The sequence below is a fragment of the Cherax quadricarinatus genome, chromosome 1, assembly GCF_038502225.1.
Source record: "Cherax quadricarinatus isolate ZL_2023a chromosome 1, ASM3850222v1, whole genome shotgun sequence".
NCBI lineage: Eukaryota > Metazoa > Arthropoda > Malacostraca > Decapoda > Parastacidae > Cherax > Cherax quadricarinatus.
In genome coordinates, this window is record NC_091292.1 from 57,790,501 (window position 1) to 57,814,276 (window position 23,776).

Below are 23,776 nucleotides of genomic sequence, written 5' to 3' on the forward strand. Positions count from 1 at the left end.
TTGGTAGTTAAGCGAGCTTTCTCTGGAGTTAAGTAGCAGCTGCAGATCCTTGTGTTTCTCTAGTAATAATTATTATATTTCGTTGTTAAGTGAGCTTTCTCTGGAGTTAACTAGCAGTTACAGGTCCTTGTGTTTTTTCAGTAATAATTATGATAATGTAGTCGACATGGGATTGTCATCATGTCTAGTGAGAGTGAACAACAGCGGTGGTTACGTTTCCCTTAATTAATATTCCAGTGCTAAACACTCGATAAATAAAAACAAATGATCACAAGAAGAGATAATTAGATTTGTTTGGAATATTTTGTCATTTAATGATGGAAGATGTGTTCCCATTGTCCTACCTTCCTCTCCCCTCCCTCCCTTCCAAACACTCTACTTGTTCCTGCTTTTCTCTCCCCCTCCCTTCCTCTACTTACCGCCTGGTCATCCCGGCTGTTGGTGCTAACCGCACACAGTACGTAGGCACCATAGCCAGACTGATCAGGAACCAGATGTGTTTATTTTCACTAGTTCTCTCCACCCTACAAATCATATATCAGACATACATCTCCACCCTCTCCCAAACCCGCCTCGTCACCCCCTTCACCAGGACGTGGACCCACCGGGAGCGCTGATATGCATATCTGTTGTAAAAGAACGGCAGTAAAATCCTGTAAGAACTTTCTCCATTAAGTCGTTACGAAAGAGTGTTCGAACACTTGGGTAAAAGACATGCGCAGTCAAGTCATTTATAAATTTCAATTAATGTCTTGACTGTGTGTGTGTGTGTGTGTGTGTGTGTGTGTGTGTGTGTTTGCCTTCCATTATCTGTCGGTATAATAAACCTGTACTTCAGCATTGCCTCAACACTGTCCTGATAGTGAAATTCTCGAGGTTGTACTACTGTGTTCGTGTGTGCGACGCTGTATAACCCTTAAGGGTTTAGCGCTTCTTTATGATTATAATAATAATGTGTTCGTATATTCTTGACTGTTGTAAAGATGTAACTGTGCTGCAGCGTGTAACTGTGCTGCAGCATGTCTAACTTTCCTGCAGCGTGTAACTGTGCTGTAGCGTGTAACTGTGCTGCAGCGTGTGTGTAACTGTGCTGCAGCGTGTGTGTAACTGTGCTGCAGCGTGTGTGTAACTGTGCTGCAGCATGTCTAACTTTCCTGCAGCGTGTAACTGTGCTGTAGCGTGTAACTGTGCTGCAGCGTGCGTGTAACTGTGCTGCAGCGTGTGTGTAACTGTGCTGCAGCATGTCTAACTTTCCTGCAGCGTGTAACTGTGCTGTAGCGTGTAACTGTGCTGCAGCGTGTGTAACTGTGCTGCAGCATGTAACTGTGCTGCAGCGTGTGTGTAACTGTGCTGCAGCATGTCTAACTGTCCTACAGTGTGTCTGTGCTGCAGCGTGTGTCTGTGCTGCAGCGCGTGTGTAACTGTGCTGCAGCGTGTGTGTAACTGTGCTGCAGCGTGTGTGTAACTGTGCTGCAGCATGTCTAACTGTCCTGCAGTGTGTCTGTGCTGCAGCGTGTGTGTAACTGTGCTGCAGCGTGTGTGTAACTGCTGCAGCATGTCTAACTGTCCTGCAGTGTGTCTGTGCTGCAGCGTGTGTGTAACTGTGCTGCAGCGTGTAACTGTGCTGCAACTTGTAACTGTGCTGCAGCGTGTAGCTGTGCTGCAGCGTGTGTGTAACTGTGCTGCAGCGTGTAACTGCTGCAGCGTGTAACTGTGCTGCAACGTGTAACTGTGCTGCAGCGTGTAACTGTGCTGCAACTTGTAACTGTGCTGCAGCGTGTGACTGTGCTGCAGCGTGTAACTGTGCTGCAGCGTGTGTGTAACTGCTGCAGCGTGTGTGTAACTGCTGCAGCATGTCTAACTGTCCTGCAGTGTGTCTGTGCTGCAGCGTGTGTGTAACTGTGCTGCAGCGTGTGTAACTGTGCTGCAGCGTGTAACTGTGCTGCAACTTGTAACTGTGCTGCAGCGTGTAACTGTGCTGCAGCGTGTGTGTAACTGTGCTGCAGCATGTGTGTAACTGTGCTGCAGCGTATGTGTAACTGTGCTGCAGCGTGTGTGTAACTGTGATGCAGCGTGTGTGTAACTGTGCTGCAGCGTGTAACTGTGCTGCAACTTGTAACTGTGCTGCAGCGTGTAACTGTGCTGCAGCGTGTGTGTAACTGTGCTGCAGCGTATGTGTAACTGTGCTGCAGCGTGTGTGTAACTGTGATGCAGCGTGTGTGTAACTGTGCTGCAGCGTGTGTGTAACTGTGCTGCAGCGTGTGTGTAACTGCTGCAGCGTGTGCGTAACTGTGATGTAGCGTGTGTGTAACTGTGCTGCAGCGTGTGTAACTGCTGCAGCGTGTGTGTAACTGTGCTGCAGTGTGTGTGTAACTGTGCTGCAGCGTGTGTGTAACTGTGCTGCAGCGTGTAACTGTGCTGCAGCGTGTGTGTAACTGTGCTCCAGCGTGTGTGTAACTGTGCTGCAGCGTATAACTGTGCTGCAGCGTGTGTGTAACTGTGCTGCAGCGTATAACTGTGCTGCAGCGTGTGTGTAACTGTGCTCCAGCGTGTGTGTAACTGCTGCAGCGTGTGTGTAACTGTGCTGCAGCGTGTGTGTAACTGTGCTGCAGCGTGTGTGTAACTGCTGCAGCGTGTGTGTAACTGTGCTGCAGCGTGTAACTGTTGCAGCGTGTGTGTAACTGTGCTGTAGCGTGTGTGTAACTGTGCTGCAGCGTGTGTGTAACTGTGCTGCAGCGTGTGTGTAACTGTGCTGCAGCGTGTGTGTAACTGTGCTGCAGCGTATGTGTAACTGTGCTGCAGCATGTCTAACTCTCCTGCAGCGTGTGTCTGTGCTGCAGCGCGTGTGTAACTGTGCTGCAGCGTGTGTGTAACTGTGCTGCAGCGTGTGTGTAACTGTGCTGCAGCGTGTGTATAACTGTGCTGCAGCGTGTGTGTAACTGTGCTGCAGCGTGTGTGTAACTGTGCTGCAGCGTGTGTGTAACTGTGCTGCAGCGTGTGTGTAACTGTGCTGCAGCGTGTGTGTAACTGTGCTGCAGCGTGTGTGTAACTGTGCTGCAGCGTGTGTGTAACTGGGCCTCAAGTCCTTATAAAATAAAAAATAAAAAAACTGTCCAATACAATATTTATTGTTTTCTTAATGTCACCAACTCCAGGGTGTTGGGAAACATTTCTCAAGAAAAACTGGATCGGAAGATGCACGAGTCATTAACCTTCACTCGTCTCACACCAGAGTCTCTACAGTTTTGAATGGACGCTGTTTGTGTGTGTGTGTGTGTGTGTGTGTGTGTGTGTGTGTGTGTGTGTGTGTGTGTGTGTGTGTGTGTGTGTGTGTGTGTGCGCGCGCGCGTTTGTGTACTCACCTAATTGTTGTTGCTGGTGTTGATTCATAGCTCCTGGCCCTACTTCCACTGATCGCTACTAGGTCACCCACTCCCTGCTCCATAAGCTTTATCATACCTCTTCTTAAAGCTATGTATGGTACCTGCCTCCACTACCTCACTTTCTAGACTATTCCACTTCTTGATAACTCTATGATTGAAGAAATATTTCCTAACATCCCTGTGACTCACCTGAGTTTTCAGCTTCCAATTGTGACCCCTTGTTGCTGTGTCCATCTCTGGAGTATCCTGTCTCTGTCCACCTTGTCGATTCCTCTCAGTATTTGATGTCGTTATCATGTACCCCCTGTCCCTCCTGTCCTTCAGTGCCGTCAGGTCGAGTTCGCTTGAACTCTTCTCGTAGGACATACCCCTTAGATCCGGGACTAACCTCGTTGCAAACCTTTGCACATTCTCTAGTTTCCTAATGTGTTTGACCAGGTGTTGGTTCCAAACTGTAGCTACATACTCCAATATGGACCTGACATACACGGTGTACATGGTCCTGAACGACTCCTTACTGTGGTGCCGGAATTCTAATCTTAGGTTTGCTACGTGCCCATATTTTTTAACAGTTATTTGTTGATGTGCTCCTCAAGTGTGCTCGGTATTATACACACTCCAAAATCCTTTTCCTTGAGTGAGGTTTGCAGTCTTTGGCTCCCTAGACTGTACTCTGTCTGCGGTCTTCTTTGCCCTTCCAAGATCTTCATGACCTTGCACTTGGTGGGGTTGAACTCCAGGAGCCAGTTTTTGGACTATGTCTACAGCCTGTCCAGATCCCTCTGTAATCTCGCCTTGTCCTCCTGCGACTGAATTCTCCTCATTAATTTCACGTCGTCTGCAAACAGGGACACTTTTCTGAGTCTATCCCATTCCGTCATGTCGTTCATATATACCAAAAACAACACCGGTCCTTGGACTGACCACTGTGGAACCCCGCTCGTCATAGGCCCCCATTCTGACACCTAATCATGTACCATGACTCGCTGATGCCTAAGCGTCATGTATTCTCAGATCCATTGCAGTGCGTTCCCTGTTATACCTACCCGGTCCTCCAGCTTTGGTCACTTAGCAAGAACTCGTTTAAAATTAAGTTCTTTCTAAAATGTTCTCTTATACGTTTAAAGGTGTATTTTTTCATTTATGTTAATGTAATAATAGTTTTATACCAAAAGAACCTTAGAAAACCTACCTAACCTTATTATAACAAGTGCAATTTAATTTAGCCTAATCTAACTAAATGTATTTTAGATAAGTTTACAGCAATTTATTAATAAAATGATGAAATATGCAGGACAAGCCACGGGGGAGGGGAAATCTTTAGCTCAAGTGCTTTCACACTTCTCAGTGCGTTATCAGGAGCTGTGCAATGTTGCAAGGGAGTAACCAAAGCAGGGAGAGAGGTCTCAGAGTAGCGTAGGTGTCACTGGCCACGGTTACCCTTAGACTGGGTTAGTGGTCGGTGCCATCCCCATCCTACCATCATCCCCCCACTACCCATATGGGGTAGGAGGGTTTCTGAGATGTCAAGTAGGAAATTATAAGATATAAAAAGCCATCCCCAAGCTTTTCCGACCACTAACCCTAACTAACGCTACTCTGAGACCTCTCTCCCTGCTTTGGTTACTCCCTTGCAACATTGCACAGCTCCTGATGACGCACTGAGAAGTGTGAAAGTACTTGAGCTAAAGATCCCCCCCCGAGGCTTGTCCTACATAGTTAAGATTTTTGTGAAATTATTGCATGCACAAACTTTCGCTTACCTTATTCGGCAAGAAGAGCGTTGCTAGATAAAACTAAGCGCCACCTGAGTGTTCTCATCTTTTAACACTTGGGCTGATCTGTTTTGTGATTAATGGACTGTTGTGAAAACCATCATTTTGCATCACAGCTCAACATTCTGATGCCACACAACGTATCATACCTGCAAGGTTCTTAGTGTGCTGTCCGCTAGATTCAAGAACTCGCAGGTAATGTTGGGGTTTTCCTCCCTTCTAGGCCTATTACATTATTATTATTATTAAGATGTATTAGAATGAGACCTGGTCTTCGAGACCAGGAGAGGAGCAAAGATGTTGTACCTATTGCATGCAAGACAGAGCATTATTTAAGACCACACTGGGGGACTTGGTACAGGGTTGATGATTTGTCCAAGGTGAGATATACAACAGAAAAGTCATGACCACACTGGTGGGACAGGTACAGGGTTTAAGACCTGGTCAAGGTACTTTACTGCAACTCTGAAGTATAAAAAAAAAAGCTCTAAATGATTTAATAGTTGGATCCTCGTCCGGAGGCCTGGGTGAGACAGGTCTGCGAGCCAGGTGTATGTTTCAGTTATACAACCTTTTTCTTTCTCTCCTCCTGTGAGTCGACTCGACAAGGCGAGCGTCTTGATGCTACTGATCCAAGCCGGTAATAATAATCTTTATTTCTACAAGTACGTGACACAGTAATGACGTAGCTGTCATCAGTGACATACTGTAGAGAAAGCTCCTGGTTAAGCAGAACATTTCGGTTTACTTGGATTAATTTTGTCCCCCAGGATGCGACCCACACCAGTCGGCTAACACCCAGGTACTTGATGTAAGGTGAATAAGGATAGCAGGTGTAAGCACCCCCAATATTTTCACCCGTACCGGGGATCGAACTATGGACACTGAATGTGTATGGGATGAGTGCGCTGCCAACCGAGCTACGGGACACCTACGCCCTCGCGTTCCAGAATGAAACCTCATTGCCATCCACTCCCGGAATGTGTAATTTTTACGAGTTTAACCCTTACCAAAAATAATAATAAATCAGTTGATCAAACTTAAGTCATTAGTTCTTCACAGTCACGCTGACTGTGAAGCCGGGAATTTTGCAATATAATCAATATTACAACCCAGGAACAAAAAGGCCTGTAAAGGGTAACAAGGAGCAGAACAAACACAGCTGAATGACTTCGAATTATATTTTCCTTCACCAAATGCGATTATAAGTATTTACAAGTATGTACACTATATACATTTGAAAATATGTGTACAACATATTAAATCAAGAGGCAAAGACACAGCCTGGAGACAGAATGGACAACCGTGTTCCACCAGCAGCTGGGTGAAAATGACAAGGGTGAGAATGTGAGTGGTGTCCATGTCACCTTCACAATTGCCAGATTCACAATATGATTGGCTGAACCTAGATGCTGATCTGACGATGGGGCCCCATCGTCCGACCCTTAGTATCTGGTTCGCTGGTTGGGGAGGTAGCCTTTTATGTGTGTGTGTTCACATGCTCCGAATAAATGGCACACACTCTTTGCATGCGACAGTCAATGATAATTCTGACCAGGTATCAGTGCAGTTATTCAAGTTGAGTATTAGTGGTTGAGTGGTCATACAAAGCAGCAAATTCATGAGTTACTTAAAAATCCTTTGGCTTGGAAACATAGCGATAACTTGAAGTGGTCACTGCCACTCTGACGGCAACATTGGGGAAGAAAATGTTTCAGCAAAACGAGCCTTGCCCGAGCAACGTTTCGCTTCGGACTGAGCTTTCTTAAGTTCTTAAGGAAAACGTTGTCCGATAAAGATTGGCCTTGAGAAAAGTGTTCGTAACTGCTGTTCACATTGCTGTGGCGAAGCAGGAATATTTGCAGAAGAGGACCAAGAGCTAGATTTGAACACCAGCAGATGGCACATAGATTGCATTTAATTTCATAATAGAAACCGTGTTCAAATTTCTGAGAGGCGAAGCTGCAGGGTGAGGTATAGAATGGTAGCGCGATACTCATTGCCATGACTGACCCATACGGGTTTACGCTACCTCTGAAGTATAACATTAACTGCTTCAGTTCTCGTGATAAAAATATCCTTGACTGGCATATTTGCCATAATCACGTATATAACTGTATGGTGTGTGTATGTACTCACCTAGTTGTGGTTGCAGGGGTCAATTCATAGCTCCTGGCCCCTCCTCTTCACTGGCCGCTACTGGGTCACTCTCCATGCACCATCAGCTTTTTCATACCTTTCCTTAAAGCTATGAATGGGTCCTGCCTCCACTGCATCGCTGTCTGTGTGTATAAGAAAAATATGTAAATGGTTCAAAGACTCAACAGGATAATGAATTATACATATGTGCGACACTTGGTTATCTTTAATAAAAAATGCTCAAGTGTTGTACATGTTTCTTAATCAACCTGTTGGTTTTCCAAAACTATTATCTACATTCCTCTCACACACAGCAACATCTCTGGGATCTTGATACAGGGAATTCAACCCTTGCCTAACCTATATGACCTGCTTCTATCTGTGGATTTGTCCAAGGTGACGCCGCCTACTACTGCTTCATCTCACCTGTCTAATATATAAGCTCCTCCGCACATATACTGTTCTCTTTTCAAGACTGATGGACTTAACATAACGACTCGAGGCTGAGGGACTGATTACTTCAAACTCCTCCTCTCTTTACACTATTCTTCTTTGTACTGGATTAATGAAGCCACTGTGTGGCGACACGTTTCCTCAGTAAAGATTCCCATATGTTGCATAAGTGTCTCATTCTTAACAGTGAAGCTTGCCATGTTCGTATATTCTTGCAACACAGTGAAGCTTGCCATGTACGTATATTCTTACAACACAGTGAAGCTTGCCATGTACGTATATTCTTACAACACAGTGAAGCTTGCCATGTAGGTATATTCTTACAACACAGTGAAGCTTGCCATGTTCGTATATTCTTACAACACAGTGAAGCTTGCCATGTTCGTATATTCTTACAACACAGTGAAGCTTGCCATGTTCGTATATTCTTACAACAGTGAAGCTTGCCATGTACGTATATTCTTACAACACAGTGAAGCTTGCCATGTACGTATATTCTTACAACACAGTGAAGCTTGCCATGTACGTATATTCTTACAACACAGTGAAGCTTGTCATGTACGTATATTCTTACAACACAGTGAAGCTTGCCATGTACGTATATTCTTACAACACAGTGAAGCTTGCCATGTACGTATATTCTTACAACACAGTTGGCTTAGCGCTTCTTTTTTATTATATCTTCTATCTTACAACACAGTGAAGCTTGCCATGTACGTATATTCTTACAACACAGTGAAGCTTGCCATGTACGTATATTCTTACAACACAGTGAAGCTTGCCATGTACGTATATTCTTACAACACAGTGAAGCTTGCCGTGTTCGTATATTCTTACAACACAGTGAAGCTTGCCATGTACGTATATTCTTACAACACAGTGAAGCTTGCCATGTACGTATATTCTTACAACACAGTGAAGCTTGCCATGTACGTATATTCTTACAACACAGTGAAGCTTGCCGTGTTCGTATATTCTTACAACACAGTGAAGCTTGCCATGTTCGTATATTCTTACAACACAGTGAAGCTTGCCATGTACGTATATTCTTACAACACAGTGAAGCTTGCCATGTACGTATATTCTTACAACACAGTGAAGCTTTCCATGTACGTATATTCTTACAACACAGTGAAGCTTGCCATGTACGTATATTCTTACAGCACAGTGAAGCTTGCCATGTAGGTATATTCTTACAACACAGTGAAGCTTGCCATGTACGTATATTCTTACAACACAGTGAAGCTTGCCATGTACGTATATTCTTACAACACAGTGAAGCTTGCCATGTACGTATATTCTTACAACACAGTGAAGCTTGCCATGTACGTATATTCTTACAACACAGTGAAGCTTGCCATGTTCGTATATTCTTACAACACAGTGAAGCTTGCCATGTACGTATATTCTTACAACACAGTGAAGCTTGCCATGTTCGTATATTCTTACATATAAGAGAGCATTATAAAAGTAATCATTCTCTTAAGTTATTTTTTATTATTTTTTTGTATGTGCTGCATCATCGCTCAACCCCCAACCCCCTTCCTCTCCTTAACCCACTAAACAACCCCCACTTCCCAACCCATTTCCCCAACACACTTTAAAATCCCATCTCCCCAATCCCACTTTGCATCTCTTCTTTCCAGTCCTTCTCAATCTACTCGACAGTCCCCTCCTCTTCTTCCCCTCCCCAACCCATCTCACCCCATCAGGAACCCCATTCTTTCACTTGCCCGGCACCTCCCACACGTGTGCTGGCCAGACATATTAAATTCCTGGAATATATTTTCTCTCGTTCAAAATAATAACATTGTTGTGTGTGTAACTTGTATCCATGGCTCTGTTAGTGCTGTGCCCCTCGCATGGTTAGTCAGGGGTAAGCACCCTTGCGTGGGGTTAGTAAACACATGGGTGACCATGTGGACACAGTTCATGGGTTGAAGGAGCTTCAAAAAAATAATGACTGACTTCACTTTTTTTTTGTACATAATATCCACCAGTAATCAATTACTAAATACACACACACACACACACACACACACACACACACACACACACACACACACACACACACACACACACACACACACACACACACACACACACACACACTCATATGATCGATAAGAGTTAAGAGATGGGGTGAGGAGCGATGAATCGACACCTGTACTCGCCTAGTTGTACTCACCTGGTTGAGGTTGCAGGGGTCGAGTCCAAGCTCCTGGCCCCGCCTCTTCACTGGTCGCTACAAGGTCACTCTCCCTGAACCGTGAGCTTTATCATACCTCTGCTTAAAGCTATGTATGGATCCTGCCTCCACTACATCGCTTCCCAAACTATTCCTCTTCCTGACTACTCTGTGGCTGAAGAAATACTTCCTAACATCCCTGTGATTCATCTGTGTCTTCAACTTCCAACTGTGTCCCCTTGTTGCTGTGTCCCATCTCTGGAACATCCTGTCTTTGTCCACCTTGTCAATTCCTCTCAGTATTTTGTATGTCGTTATCATGTCCCCCTTATCTCTCTTGTCCTCCAGTATACCGAGCTAAGTGAGGACAACTGAGCTGAGTTGACAATCGTGCTGAAAATTGTGTTACCGGCTGAGAGAGAGAAACAGAAAATATTACCAATGGAGACAGTGTTGAGGACATGAACTGTATCCGAGGTAATGCTGTCACCCTTCACCTGTCACACATCACCTGTCACCCTTCACCTGTCACACATCACCTGTTACCCTTCACCTGTCACACATCACCTGTTACCCTTCACCTGTCACACATCACCTGTTACCCTTCACCTGTCACACATCACCTGTTACCCTTCACCTGTCACACATCACCTGTTACCCTTCACCTGTCACACATCACCTGTTACCCTTCACATGTCACACATCACTTGTTACCCTTCACCTGTCACACATCACCTGTCACCCTTCACCTGTCACACATCACCTGTCACCCTTCACCTGTCACACATCACCTGTTACCCTTCACCTGTCACACATCACCTGTTACCCTTCACCTGTCACACATCACCTGTTACCCTTCACCTGTCACACATCACCTGTTACCCTTCACCTGTCACACATCACCTGTTACCCTTCACCTGTCACACATCACCTGTTACCCTTCACATGTCACACATCACTTGTTACCCTTCACCTGTCACACATCACCTGTTACCCTTCACCTGTCACACATCACCTGTTACCCTTCACCTGTTACCCATCACTTGTTACCCTTCACCTGCCACACATCACCTGTTACCCTTCACCTGTCACACATCACCTGTTACCCTTCACCTGTCACACATCACTTGTTACCCTTCACCTGTCACACATCACCTGTTACCCTTCACCTGTCACACATCACCTGTCACACATCACCTGTTACCCTTCACCTGTCACACATCACTTGTTACCCTTCACCTGTCACACATCACCTGTTACCCTTCACCTGTTACCCATCACTTGTTACCCTTCACCTGTCACACATCGCCTGTTACCCTTCACCTGTCACACATCACCTGTTACCCTTCACCTGTCACACATCACCTGTTACCCTTCACCTGTCACACATCACTTGTTACCCTTCACCTGTCACACATCACCTGTCACACATCACCTGTTACCCTTCACCTGTTACCCATCACTTGTTACCCTTCACCTGTTACCCATCACTTGTTACCCTTCACCTGTTACCCTTCACCTGTCACACATCACCTGTTACCCTTCACCTGTCACACATCACCTGTCACCCTTCACCTGTCACCCTTCACCTGTTACCCTTCAGTCACACATCACCTGTCACACTTCACCTGTCACCTTCACCTGTCACTTTCACCTGTCACCCTTCATCTGACACACCCTTCACCTGTCACACATCACCTGTTACACATCACCTGTCCCCCTTCACCTGTCACCCTTTACATGCCACACATCACCTGTCACCCTTCACCTGTCACCCTTCAACTATCACACATCACCTGTCACCCTTCACCTGTCACACATCTGTCACCTTCACCTGTCACACATCTGTCACCTTCACCTGTCACCCTTCGCCTGTCACACATCACCTGTCACCCTTCAACTATCACACATCACCTGTCACCCTTCACCTGTCACACATCACCTGTTACACATCACCTGTCCCCCTTCACCTGTTACCCTTTACCTGTCACCTTTCAACTGTCACACATCACCTGTCGCCCTTCGCCTGTCACCCTTCAACTGTCACACATCACCTGTCACCCTTCACCTGTCACACATCACCTGCCCCCCTTCACCTGTTACCCTTTACCTGTCACCCTTCATCTGTCACCCTTCACCTGTCACCCTTCACCTGTCACCCTTCACCTGTCACCCTTCACCTGTCATCCTTCACCTGTCATCCTTCAACTGTCACACATCACCTGTCACCCTTCACCTGTTACCCTTTACCTGTCACCTTTCAACTGTCACACATCACCTGTCGCCCTTCGCCTGTCACCCTTCATCTGTCACCCTTCACCTGTCACCCTTCACCTGTCACCCTTCACCTGTCACCTTTCAACTGTCACACATCACCTGTCGCCCTTCGCCTGTCATCCTTCAACTGTCACACATCACCTGTTACCCTTCACCTGTCACACATCACCTGTTACACATCACCTGCCCCCCTTCACCTGTTACCCTTTACCTGTCACCCTTCAACTGTCACCCTTCACCTGTCACCCTTCATCTGTCACCCTTCATCTGTCACCCTTCACCTGTCACCCTTCACCTGTCATCCTTCAACTGTCACACATCACCTGTCACCCTTCAACTGTCACACATCACCTGTCCCCCTTCACCTGTCACCCTTTACCTGTCATCGTTCGCCTGTCACATCACCTGCCACCCTTTACCTGTCACACATCACTTGTCACAGATCACCTGTCACCCTTACCTATCACCCTTCACCTGTCACCTTCACCCATCGCCTATCTCTGTCAGCCTTCACCTATCTTCTATTTCTTGTCACCTACCACCTATTGTAGCCACTTAGTTATCACCTTTAATTGTCATCTATCATCAGTCTCCCATCACCTGTCATGCATCACCTGCTACACCCTTCACCCCCATCTGTTACCCATCACTTTTCATCCCCCCAACTGTCACCCCTCACCCCACGGCAGCCACACCTCAGTAAAGATACAAGCCTGGCTGTACCTTGCATCTTGACGCGGTCACGAGTTGGCTTTGCCACGAGTGTTGACGCATCGTTGGGGTTAGGTAAGACTAGGCTAGGTTAACTTAGATTTGTCAGGGAACAGGACAAGTGTTTCTTGACGCGGGCCTTAGTCATATGATGACCCGCAGCTGGAGCTTCTGGTCATCTGGCGGAGGCCTTCCGTTGGCTTACCCGTCCACCTCTTGAAAAATATGGTTGGGGAAAAGAAATGTTTATGTGTGTTAAGTTAGTGTGTAGGCACCCTGCTCTTGCACCACCAGTGATGCGCGTGCAGGGACCGAACACCGCGAACACAACTGAACACCGCATGCAGATCTGAACACTGCTCAGGCACCGCCATTTTGCCAGACTTGAATTATAACAAATACATTTTCTTATATTGCAGGGAGCGTGCAGAAAGTGACGTTGGGAATTGCTGTGGTACGTGCATCAAGTGCCTGAAGGTACGTAACTTTGGTACCTATGTAAGTGATTAAAGATACGTCTCTCTGTTACGTACGTCATGTTGCTGACGTCGTCTCTCTAGTACGTACGTCATGTTGCTGACGTCGTCTCTCTAGTACGTACGTCATGTTGCTGACGTCTCTAGTACGTACGTCATGTTGCTGACGTCGTCTCTAGTAGGTACGTCATGTTCCTGACGTCGTCTCTAGTACGTACGTCATGTTGCTGACGTCGTCTCTAGTAGGTACGTCATGTTGCTGACGTCGTCTCTAGTAGGTACGTCATGTTGCTGACGTCGTCTCTAGTACGTACGTCATGTTGCTGACGTCGTCTCTCTAGTACGTACGTCATGTTGCTGACGTCGTCTCTCTAGTACGTACGTCATGTTGCTGACGTCGTCTCTCTAGTACGTACGTCATGTTGCTGACGTCGTCTCTCTAGTACGTACGTCATGTTGCTGACGTCGTCTCTCTAGTACGTACGTCATGTTGCTGACGTCGTCTCTCTAGTACGTACGTCATGTTGCTGCTGGTTGCAGTAACGTCAGTCTTGTACATACTGTTCTGTACATACGAGTCTCACAAGACTGAAGAATGAGACATTTGTGTAACATTTGGGAATTTTTATTGAGGAAACGTTTAGTCAGCCTGTGGCTTCTTCAGTCCAGTACAGAGAAGAACTGTGGAAAATGAGGTAATCAGTCCCTCTGCCGGGAGTTGTGTTCAATCCATCAATCTAGAGATGGACTAAGCACATCGACTCCAGGCTGAGGGACTGATTACTTTATAATCCTTTTCATCTCCTGGTTGGTAGGTAAGACATATGGGCGATAGTTAGGCAACTTTATTCCGAAACGTTTCGCCTACACAGTAGGCTTCTTCAGTCGAGTACAAAAGTAGGTAGGAGCAGTAGAGATGTGAAGACGATGTAATCAGTCCATCACCCTTAAAGTCGGAGATTTGAGGTTGTCAGTCCCTCATCACCTATTGGACTGAAGAAGCCACTTGCTGGCGAAACGATTCTTCAGTAAAGATTCCCAAAGGTTACATAAGTTTTTCATTTTTCAACTTGTCGGTTTTCTAAACCATTTACATCACATTTCACAAACTTCTTCGCTCTGCGAATTATGAAAGTAGACGGAAATATTTAAAAAAATGTTGGGTGTATTGTGTATATCTGAGGCCACGAAGACAGGACCAAGAAATGGTGTATTTCTATATAAATTTGAATGTAGAGTACTAAGGGGGCTGTTAGTGTATATCTGATATTCTAAGACTAGGTCGTGTGTGGTCTTCACCAGCAGGTGGGGGAGTGATCTTCGCTGCCTGATCTTGTGTAGTCTTAGCTTCCAAGACCTTGTATCAAAAATATGGTCTTTCCACCTCTTCTTCCTGGGAACGACGTCTACCTGTTCACACTGGCGGGACATAGGCTTAAGGCCAAGCATATTACTCTGCCTAGGTAAAAAATAAGTAAAAGAAAAATAAGCACAGTAGTGGTTAAGTGCAGTGTGGTCAGCTCACCCAGTAGCTCACAAGAGTAGGGGAAAAAAAGGGTCTTGTGCAAAACTGCGAAATTGTCTTCGCGTAAGAACCGAACACAGAGCCTCCCTACACCCGCTGACCACCGCTAAATTTCTGCTAATATGACGAATTTTCTCCACTTCTGCGGTCGCTCTCTGGTACGGATTCGCTGAAAAACTTTTCGCAAAGGTTTGGATCATGGGATTGTTTTTTCGTTTTATTTTTTGCGTGTGCGGAAGAAGTGTGGTTTATAGCGATTGAAGCTGGTGAGAGAGAGTCTAGTGACTCCTTGTGTCTGTACCCAGTAACGTTTTCATTGACAATGTGAGCTAAATTGAGGCTTTGTATCCACGATGTGGATATAAATTAGAAATAAAATCAATGTAACATTTATTCTGAATGTTATAAAAAGCTGGAGATAATGAGAGCTGCCCGGTGTTGATACTGTGTGAACGGGTACAAATAAAGAGCTTGTCTGCGGTGCAAGGCTTTGCACCAGCTTCAGTATCTCGTATAACTTACTCACCAACGTTTACCCTCATACTTCCTTCATCCCACCCGCCCCTCCCCATGCGGTGTCCCAGGGGTGTGTGTGTGTGTGTGTGTGTGTGTGTGTGTGTGTGTGTGTGTGTGTGTATGTGTGTGTATGTGTGTACTCATTTGTTGTTGCAGGGGGTCGATTCACAGCTTCTGGCCCCCGCCTCTTCGTTGATCGCTACTAGGTCCACTCTCTCCCTGCTCCAAGAGCTTTATCGTATGTGTGTGTGTTTTGCCTATTTACAGTTACAAGAGAAAAGTTATGTTAGTGATTTTTAGTCTTGTCATATAATTGTTTAACCTTTCATTGGTTGTAGCATACGTGATATCGTGTTGGATCCCATTCCAGCAGTCTGCCGTTCAAAGTGTGGCATTATGTTTTATTATTGTTCAGCGTCAACGCTTAAAAGACTCTCACACAACGTCTAATTATTTCGGAAAAGGCACCATTAATATTCACATTCTGTAGTAAAGGAGTTGCGTCCAGCCAGCCTGGGCTGCCTCGCTAACGGACTGCCATCACCTCTCCATCATATTCGCACTGATGACCAGATTCGCACAAAAAAGCTATCTTGAAAAAAAATTGCGAGGAGTTGTGACCACAGGGGTGCGGTGACCATCGGGAGAGTTACTACGTGTCATTTATTTATATATATATATATATATATATATATATATATATATATATATATTATATATATATATATATATATATATATGTCGTGATGAATATGTAAAACTGGTCAATTAGCAAGAACTCATTTAAAATTAAGTCCTTTCGAAAATTTTCTCTTATAAGATTAAAGATACAATTTTTTCGTTAATGTTAATGTAAAAATTTTTAATATTGCATCAAAAGAATCTTAGAAAACTTACCTAACCTTATTATAAGAAGAGCAATTTATTTTAACCTAACCCAACTTATATTTTAGATTTGTTTACAGTAATTTAATACTAAACAAAAACAGTGAAATATATTTTTTTCGTTAGGTTCAGAATGATTTTGGCGAAATTATTGCATACATAAATTTTCACTTGTCCTGTATGGCAAGATGAACGTTGCTATTTAAGCCAAGATCGCAAGTTCTGCCTAGTCGGCACGACATATATATATATATATATATATATATATATATATATATATATATATATATATATATATATATATATATATATATATATATATATATATATATTCTGAATCTAGAGTAGTGTCAAAGATCGTGTTAGGTCCATATTAATAACGATAAAAGTAGTTTAAAGAGTTTGGAAAGCTAAGACCACAGCAGCCCTGGCTGGGCTCTCATACTGACCCAGCCTCCATATAAACACTCGCAAAACTCCATCACCCGTTTTTTTTTTTCTTATTCTTTTTTTGCGGGTTTCCTTATGCGAATCTACAGCGGCGGTCACTCGCGAATATGATGAACTTCACATTTTAGCAAAAAACTTGCTCTTAGGGATGTGTATGAGCATCACGCAGCAAAGACACCGACGCCATCACCCCTCGCATTTTTTTCCTCGCGAATCTCTGGTTTTTGCGATTATTTGTGTCTGTCGCGCGTCGCTGATCTCGAGATGCGGTTTATCCCAATTAGTAATAGACTGAATAAATATTTAGACGTATTCGTGAGTTTAGCGTTTAGTTCTGATTGTAGTTCTGATTTTAATAATTAGACGATCAGTTTCTTTTTTTTTTAATTAGTTTTGATGTGAGTTATTAACGACACACGAGTTTTCCATCTCCCAGACGGGTCAAAATTTCGTCAGCGCGACTTATTCTTGCACAATTTAACGGGTACATTTTTTTTAGACTTGAGACGGGATATTTTTTATGTAGAAATAACGAATAAGCATTTATGATAGCCATTTCCTCAACGTATCTTTAACAGCGTAACAACCAAACCGAATTCCGCCTTCAACGGGCCTTCAAGACGGAGATTTTCATAGTGGAAGACAGTTGGAAAGGTGACGACGAGAAGGACATACAGACCACTGGTAATCCTCGACATGTAAGTCGTTGACAGAGTCGGTACTGGGAATGTGTTGTTGTATGCTTGAGCAGCAACCAGGAGTCTCAAGGAGCCAGCCAGGATGTGTCCTTCTTGTCCGGTGGCGGTAGTGTAAAGCCATTATACGGAAGCAAAAAACTCGGTACTTAACCCTTTACTGTTGCTGCCTCACCAGCGTCACTGCTCAACCCCTTCTCTCTCTCTCTCTCTCTCTCTCTCTCTCTCTCTCTCTCTCTCTCTCTCTCTCTCTCTCTCTCTCTCTCTCTCTCTCTCTCTCTCTCTCTCTCTCTCTCTCTCACACTCGCTCTCAGAAACACACCCTCTCACTCTCACTTTATTGAACACACTACACTCTTAATATCATTCTCTCTCTCACACCCAAGTTTAATGTGTACTCGCCTAGTTCTAACCTAGTTGCAGGGGTCGAGTCACAGCTCTTGGCCCCCCCCCTCTTCACTGATCACCACTAGGTCACTCTTCCTGCTCCATAAGCTTTATCATACCTCTTCTTAAAGCTATGTATGGATCCTGCCTCCACTACATCATTTCCCAGACTATTCCACTTACTGACAACTCTGTGACTGAAGAAATACTTCCTGACGTCCCTGTGATTCATCTGAGTCTTCAGCTTCCAACTGTGACTCCTTGTTGCTGTGTCCCATCTCTGGAACATCCTCTCTCCGTCCTCTGACACCTCGCCCGTACCATGACTCGCTGTTGCCTTCCTGACAGGTTTGCCCTAATCCATTGCAGTGCCTTCCCTGTTATCCGTGCCTGGTCCTCCAGCTTTAGCACTGATCTCTTGTGTGGAACTGCGTCAAACGTCTTCTCATAGTCCAAGAAAACGCATTCTACCCACTCCTCTCTCTCTTGTCTTACTGCTGTCACCCTGTGTGTGTGTGTGTGTGTGTGTGTGTATGTATATATATATATTATATATATATATATATATATGTATATATATATACCATATATATATATATCTATATATATATATATATATATATATATATATATATATATATTGTCGTGCCGAATAGGTAAAAATGGTCAATTGCTATGAACTCATTTAAAATTAAGTCCTTTCTAAAATTTTCTCTTATGTGTTAAAAGATATATCTTTTCATTTATGTTAATGTAAAAATTAATAATTTTGTACCAAAAGAACCTTAGAAAATTTACTTAACCTTATTGTAACAAGCGCAATTTAATTTAGTCTAATCCATCTAAATATATTTTAGATAAGTTTACAATAATTTAATCATAAACACAATGAAATATATTTTTTTCGTTAGGTTCAGAATGATTTTGCGAAATTATTGCATACACAGATTTTCGCTTGTCTTATTCGGCAAGAAGAGCGTTGTTATTTAAGTGAAAATCGCAAGTTTTACCCATTCGGCACGACATATATATATAATTAATTTTTTTATATATTATGGATTACAAGTTTAAAGTACGGGTACAATAACGTGTTTGACATTATAAATGTTTAGGGATACATTGCAACAATTGTATTTTACAAATATGATTCAGCTCCTCAATACTGGGGCACGTACCCAGGATGCAACGGGCATTACCTTCCTGAACTCTAATACTGGAACAAAACTACCTTTCTTTCGAATGGAACACAGACATTGTGATTCAATGATGATCCAACGAGTCTCGCCATCCCCACCTAATGTACGAATTGTAGGCGCTGTACTTCCCATTCCACACCTCGTAGAAGCTACACCTTAATCGGTGTTTTTAGCTCGTATACACTCGCCGTTCAGCGTACTTTGGCAGTGTTGCAGCTCTTCTCCAACTTTTTCTTTGGCTCTTTCTCTCTGTGGCTTGTGTACACCTAGTCATGCATATTTCCCCTTGCATACCTCCTCATCAAGTATACCTCATGTGTGTCAAACTTGAGTACCTTTCATGAGTTTAGAGAGTCTTACTACTCTCGGAGCCCGGAAAGGGTCAGGCTCGTCTGGTGCTAGCCTGGTCAACCAGGCTAGTCGAGAAAAAAGGGTGAAGTAACGAAGTGAAGTAGACCTTATGTTGCTTATGATGCTAGGAGTCATAACTAGAAATTCTGAGCATAAAAATATCGGAAACTAATTTGACCATGCCTAGAAAATGCTGTTTAGATTTAGTCTCGAAATTACATCACAAGTAAATCAATTGGAAATTTCTTTTTTTTTTCAGTACTGCCAACGAAGCGGCTTGTTTATTTTGCTCCTCATATTTATCTTGTGGACTAGTGCAAGATCATATGAATATGCAAAAGGCCTAGGAATTAGGCCCATAAGGGTTAACACAACACCCGGAATATATACTGTATTTACAATGCTTATATTATTTGTTAAAAGCAATTTTTGATATATGTTATATACTGTGTATCTTCCACCAAAAAGTACGAAGTGTTCAAGAAAGTGATGAAAAGCCTGACTACGTTCCTTGCATTTAGTTTGATCATTGTATATATGCCGAACTGCCAGAAGAACTTATAATCAAGCCTAAGCCCGGTTACTTCAACATCCGTCAGTCTGTTTATACTTCAAGTTGCTCGCAAATGTGCTGATCTATGTTCATATTATAGTGACTTATAGATGTACTCAAGCTTCTATCTGTATTCTTGTTATTCAGATACATTATATACACAGTAAATAACTGGCACTCAGGGAAGGAACCTGCTGCTGTTGAGTGTCCTCTCCGAAATCCGGTTTATCTGTGAATTGTTCCATCTACGGTAATGTGACTTTATTTTTCTTTATTTACTACTACTTTCTTATATTATTAATGCTTGACACAGATATACCAAAGTTATACGTAACTTTTCCTTCAAGGTATTTAATTAGTCTAATTTGTTAGTTTTTTCCTTAAGGAGTAATTCAATGTATGATGGAATCCATGACATGAAACAGAGACAGTAGAGCAAAGGATTTGTTTTTTTTGCAGAGCACTTTATCACTGGAATACATCGTCCGCCGTAGCTGTAAGACCAAAAACAAGTGTTGCCCCGACTGAATAACAAATTTGCAGAAACTGACTACGATACTATAAAGGGGCTGGCTAACAGGCCTTGAAACTCTGTTGGTAGTTCAGGGACAATTTAGGATATATAGTTAACTCTGAATCACATTGGGCATGGAACTTAGAAACGCCTAATTATTTTGTTAATAATAACGGAAGTTGTGGTATTTACCTCGAGTCTGCTTCCATCTTTAATATTAAATATGCATTCTCGTTATTTCATACATTATGGAGTGGAGGATATAGTGAGAGAGCAGTCTGCTGCAGTATTACTCTGGACTGAATTAGAAATAAACCTTATCAAATAGCATCGATGTGAACTACTAAGATATGAACTTCGAGTGTCTTGCTTCTGACTTTCCTAGTAACTCTCACACTCCCGAGTTCTCGCTGGCTGTTCCTTTTTTTTTTTTTTTTGGCTTTATGCTTACCAGCTTATTTTCTTGATATTGTGTATGGTCCTTATCGTAAGACACAAATAACCCGCACATGGTAGAGAGAGACCTACTTATGACGACGTTTCTATCCGACTCTGACCAACACGTCGTCATAAGCTTGCTTCTTTCTCCTGTGTGCTAGTTACTTGTGTATTGTTGCATTCACGGTATTGTGCCATTTTATGGTTCGTCACAATAATACTTAAACAACTGTATATACCATCAATGTTCTTCCACTGGCTACAGTTATTAACTGTCGTTTACAATCACACGAGGATTGTTACTCTTGCTTCATAAGCCTCAATATTCTGACAAAAAACAGGAACATGGCCTGGTGGGAAAGTTTGTCAACATTCTACAGCATTTAACTTATTGTTCACGCCTTTTTTGTCTCTTTGTCAGTACTGTTCCCTTCCTCCTTCTTACCTTCCTCTTTACCCCTTCAGATATCTTTTTTTCCTCCTCGTTGAACCCCCTTCATTCACCCCCCCCTTTATATCCAACCAAAGGGTAGTGTCCAAAGGGTTGTCCAGTGGTGAGGTTTTATGGCTGGTGTGGTCACAGTGATCTAAGGTGAACAGCAGGAAGAATGGCCACACTACCTGGCCACTTCCACCCGCTCTGGCCACTGCCACTCCCATCATATAAATATGCAGTTTTATCTTTTTTATCAAGAGGGAAGGCATCAACAGTGCGCCTGCGCAAACAGAAGCTAACAATATATCGCTATCATAGTACGTCTCACAGGATGGCTTGCATACAACAGGCAGTGACATCTGTCAGTCTGAGCTAGGAGACTTAAGGCAATGAAGATATAGTTCCGGCATTTCAGTATGGGTTTAGTAGCTACGGCGGCAGCTTCAGAGTTTTCAAAGAGCAGGCTGGAGTTACCATTACGTGGAAAATATATTTTCTCAGAGTCACCTACCTCATACATGAGAGATATAATAACACTGCGACCAGCCAAGGTCTTGAACCCATGTCGTTTTGGCCCTCATGGTGAGCGAAATCGAGTCCTTGGCTAGTCGCAGTGTTGTTATTGATTAAATACCACTCGTTCGTGGTTACAATAATATATATGTATATATATATATATATATATATATATATATATATATATATATATATATGTGTGTGTGTGTGTGTGTGTGTGTGTGTGTGTGTGTGTGTGTGTGTGTGTGTGTGTGTGTCGTGCCGAATAGGCAGAACTTGCGATCTTGGCTTAAATAGCAACGCTCATCTTGCCATATAGGACAAGTGAAAATTAGTGTATGCAATAATTTCGCCAAAATCATTCTGAACCTAACGAAAAAAAAATATTTTACTGAGTTTGCTTATTATTAAATTATTGTAAACAAACCTAAAATATATTTAGTTGGGTTAGGCTAAAATAAATTGTTCTTGTTATAATAAGGCTAGGTAAGTTTTCTAAGATTCTTTTGGTGCAAAATTATAAATTTTTACATTAACATTAATGAAGAAAATATATCTTTCAACGTATAAGAGAAAATTTTAGAAAGGACTTAATTTTAAATGAGTTCTTGCTAATTGACCAGTTTTACATATTCGGCACGACATATATATATATATATACATACATACACATCACACACCCATCGACACCACACACCCCTCGACACCACACACCCCTCGACACCACACACCCCTCGACACCACACACCCCTCGACACCACACACCCCTCGACACCACACATCCCTCCAAACCACACATCCCTCCAAACCACACACCCCTCCACACCACACACCCCTCCACGCCACATACCCGTCCACGCCTAAGACCCGTCCACGCCTAAGACCCCTCCACACAGCACACACCCCTCCACACAACACACACCCCTCCACACAGCACACACCCTCCACACAGCACACACCCTCCACACAGCACACCCCCTCCACACAGCACACCCCCTCCACACAGCACACCCCCTCCACACAGCACACCCCCTCCACACCACACACCCCTCCACACCACACGCCCCTCCACACCACACACCCCTCCACACCACACGCCCCGCCACACCACACGCCCCTCCACACCACACACCCCTCCACACCACACGCCCCTCCACACCACACCCCCCTCAACACCACACACCCCTCCACACCCCACACCCCTCCCCACCACACACCCATCGACACCACACTCCCCTCCACACCACACTCCCCTCCACACCACACACCCCTCCACACCACACACCCCTCCACAAAAACACACCACTCCGCACCACACTCCCCTCCACACAGCACGCCCCTCGACACTACACACCCCTCGATATCATACACCCCTCCACACCACACACCCCTCCACACCACACACCCCTCCACACCACACACCCCTCCACACCACACACCCTTCGACACCACACACCCGTCGACACCACACGCCCCCTCGACACCACATACCCCTGTACACCACATACCCCTCCATTCCACACACCCCTCCACTCCACACACCCCTCCACTCCACACACCCCTCCACTCCACACATCCCTCCACTCCACACACCACTCCACACACCCCTCCACACCACACACCCCTCCACTCCACACACCCCTCCACACCACACACCCCACCACACCACACACCCCTCCACTCCACACACCCCTCCACACCACACACCCCTCCACACCACACACCCCTCCACACAGCACACACCCCTCCACACAGCACACACCCCTCCACACAGCACACACCCTCCACACACACACCCCTCGACACCACACTCCCATCGACACCACACGCCCCTCCACACCACACACCCGTCCACACCACACAGCCCTCCACACCACACACCCCTCCACGACACACACCCCTCTACACACGC

General features: G+C 44.3%; 1 long non-coding RNA gene across 1 annotated transcript in view; it reads left to right on the forward strand.

Moving 5' to 3' along the window:
• The window catches only part of LOC138852868 (uncharacterized), a 394,657-nt gene that overhangs the window by 78,579 nt on the left and 292,302 nt on the right, over positions 1-23,776 (forward strand). The window contains exon 3 of the long non-coding RNA XR_011392143.1: positions 13,346-13,403. This is a non-coding gene — a long non-coding RNA (uncharacterized lncRNA). The remainder of the gene's footprint in view (positions 1-13,345; positions 13,404-23,776) is intronic.